The sequence below is a fragment of the Staurois parvus genome, unplaced genomic scaffold (genome assembly GCF_062004578.1).
Source record: "Staurois parvus isolate SC_StPar_1 unplaced genomic scaffold, SC_StPar_1.0 ptg000145l, whole genome shotgun sequence".
NCBI lineage: Eukaryota > Metazoa > Chordata > Amphibia > Anura > Ranidae > Staurois > Staurois parvus.
The window spans coordinates 12,994,406-12,997,597 of record NW_028317941.1 but is presented as its reverse complement, the minus strand read 5'-3'; the positions used below and the strand labels follow the sequence as shown (position 1 = coordinate 12,997,597).

The following is a 3,192-nucleotide window of genomic DNA, read 5'->3' as shown; positions in this document are numbered from 1 at the left end:
AAGGCATAGATGCCTTTTTTCCATTCAACCATTGCTCCAGTGCCGTCCCACAAGAATTGCAGCATATATGTGGTGTCCAGCTCTTGTCCTGGTCTCCTATCTTGCAGTCAAAATACAAGTTGTAGGCTTTCTTAATCATTCCTGTTATCCTCCTTTTTTGTGAGATAAAAGTTATTTCACCGTAGATATAGCAGAAATTATCTGCTTTATTCACACAAGTTCGAGGCATTACTGAGTAGCCTATATAAGCATAAAACGAAATGTAAAGACGCTGTCGAACTACAATCAGCTACAGATACTGCAGCTTTTATGCAGTGAAGTGATGCAATTAAAGGCTAATATTGCATCATCTCAGTATACATGCAATTTTCTATTGGTCACCAGTATCAATTGCGCAATATGCAGCTGAAGTTGCATCATAATTTTGAATGGCTTACGTCATTAGATGGGTGAATATATCATGGAAACTAGAGCCAATCAACATTTTTTAGGGTCATTTTCGTTTTCAGCACCCCAAAATTATGTAAGATTAGCTAATTTTATGCCCAAAACTTTTTACCTGTTGAACAGTGTTATCAAGTAAATGTGTAGTAGCATAGTTCATTTACATAATGGGATTAATGGAATGCTAATTATAGGTAGCTACAATACACAGAATGGTTGCCCTGGTATTGACCATATGATCTCTAAACAGATCATTTGTGACTGATGTACACAACAATGTATTGTTTCTGCATTAAAATGGTCAGAACCTTTTAGAATTGAATAAAGTTTATTTGTATTAAATGGGAATGTTTCTTATTTAATTTATTCATATCTCAAGTGGCTCCTGTGCAGAGTCCCCTATTTACCATTCATCATAATTGCATGTTATCTTTTATTGCTAGCATAAATGTCTTGTTGTCTTTTTGCCTGTCATATATCACCTTTACTATAATTTAATATCTAATTTTCTTCAGCATTGCCCTTTCAATGCCACTACCCATGCTAGTGGCATAATTTATTATGGCGTTCACAAAATAGTCCACTTCCCTAGAAAAAAGTCCTGACTTTAGATCATTCCTTTGGTTATGCTTGAACATTGAATAGTGGCTCTACTCTAGTTTCCTCTGCAATCCAAAATTATATAAGTTGAAGTGTGTCATATACCTGATAGGAGACCAAAATGACCAATGATGCTAACCAGGAATAACTAGCAGGATGCAGGCAGACGTTTCAGTGAGCAGTCAGTGGAACCACAGTAAGTGGAAGTTAAGGAGGACTTCTGGCTTGGAGTGGATTTAGAACAGAAGAGTTTACTAATGACATAAGTGGACAGGAAGTAGTAGTACTTATAGATGTTTATAGCTAGATCTTAGAGCATCCCTGGGCAGGTTATTGATGTCTGGGATCAAGTCAGAGACAATAGCAAAGTCACTGAGCAGGCCAAGGTCAGCAATGCATGGGCAACGCAGTACCAAATAATGAGCATAATTAAAGTTCAAGAATCCAAGGTCAGAAACTAGATAGGCAGAGGTAAACACAGTATAAAGGCAGATCAGGGATACGTTAGGTCCAAAAAAGAAAGCATATGCAGACCTTGCTTCAGCAGGACATATACTAAAATTGCAATGATACAGAGAAGATTAGCATGGCCCCTGCACAAGAATGGCACTCAAATTCGGGATGCGTCCCATATTTTCTTTTTTTTAGCAATACAATTTTTATTAAGTATTTTAAGATAATAAACAATACAAAACAGTGACATTTTCACAACTTGAAGTTACATTGAAAATATAGTGAACAAAGAAGGAACAAAGATGATATTTTTAAGCTGAGAATCACATTCGTAGAATTTGACCAGCAACACCATGCCAAGCACTATAAATTAGGATGGATGTTAGTATAATAATGCAATGAAAAGAAATAATTTACACAATTTACAAAAATCTACAATTAGAATGTACAATGTAACACACAAGGTAGTTATGTCTGAGACAGAGAAATATGAAAAGATCATACATATTTTTAACTCTGTTTCTATCAGTTTTATTTTTATGTTACTTCTTTGCTGAGTTTTCTTTTGTAAGGATACACTGCCTGTCTCATTGGAAATCTTTCTGACAAGATGTCCATGGATCCCATCGCATCAAGAACATCAGAGTCATTGCATCCCCAGTCACAATCAAAGTCTTACCTATGAAGACATCACAAGAGATTAGTGCCTATTGTCACTCTGTCAGCTTATCCTCCCATCATTGAGAGACTATTCTGCATCTCTGATTGCCTGTTTACTAATCATGCCCTTTAAAGTTTCCTGTATCAACTTAAAAAGAATTATCAGCCCTGCTACATAATATATGATCAGGAGGAAGCCAGAGCCTTGCTGTGTGATGTCTTGTGTCTTCAAGAGACCCACTTCAGTAATCAGAAACCTCCTAAGTTCTCCCATAGACACTTGCCATGTGTGTTTATTTCCAACAGGGTGTCAAAAAACAGAGGTGTATTAAACATTGTGAAAGACTTAGTAGCTTTCACTCACATAACAACTCTGGTGGATGATTCTGACTGGTATATCTTAGTCTCTGAGCTCAACAATGTTAACTATACTGTGGTCAATGAGTACCTTCCAAATGTGAAATTGAAAAAAGTAAATGAGGTGTGGTAAGGTTGTGTGCTTATTTGTATGGACAACGCAGTGCCAGATAGTCTCTTAAATGTGTCAAATACTGATCGCAAAACATCTTGCAGAACCCCGTTGAATCAATTCCTGTCATCATCAAATCTCTATGATGTATGGAGGTGTCAACACTCCATAGATTATACCCCTGTTTGCATCCATGTTATCTTCCCTAACTCTTCATCTTTATGATTTCGAGGCTGCTCTACCTGAGGCACATTGTATCATATATTTTGGTCCTGTCAAGTGTTGCAACCGGTGTGGCATAGGGTTTCTGAGATAGCTACCAAGATTTTGGGTTGTCTGCTGCTGCTCCGATTAACTTCCTCTCTGTGTTAACGTACTATTTAAGGGTGTCACACATCATGAAGGAATGCCTTATCCACACCATTTACATTGCAACAATTTGGGCAATTTGGTAGTTCCATTTTCTCTTATTATTAGAGATGAGCGAATGGAACTTGGCGAAGTGGAATTCATTTCGAATATTAGGAAAAATTCGATTCGCATCGAATCCGAATTTTAGCAAACTT

General features: G+C 37.0%; 1 non-coding gene across 1 annotated transcript; it reads left to right on the top strand.

The window, feature by feature from the left end:
- The first annotated feature begins 1,575 nt into the window (after window positions 1–1,575).
- Window positions 1,576–1,682, top strand: LOC149464934 (U6 spliceosomal RNA). The gene has a single exon (XR_016312289.1). It is a non-coding gene; the product is annotated as a U6 spliceosomal RNA (small nuclear RNA).
- Window positions 1,683–3,192: the final 1,510 nt, after the last annotated feature.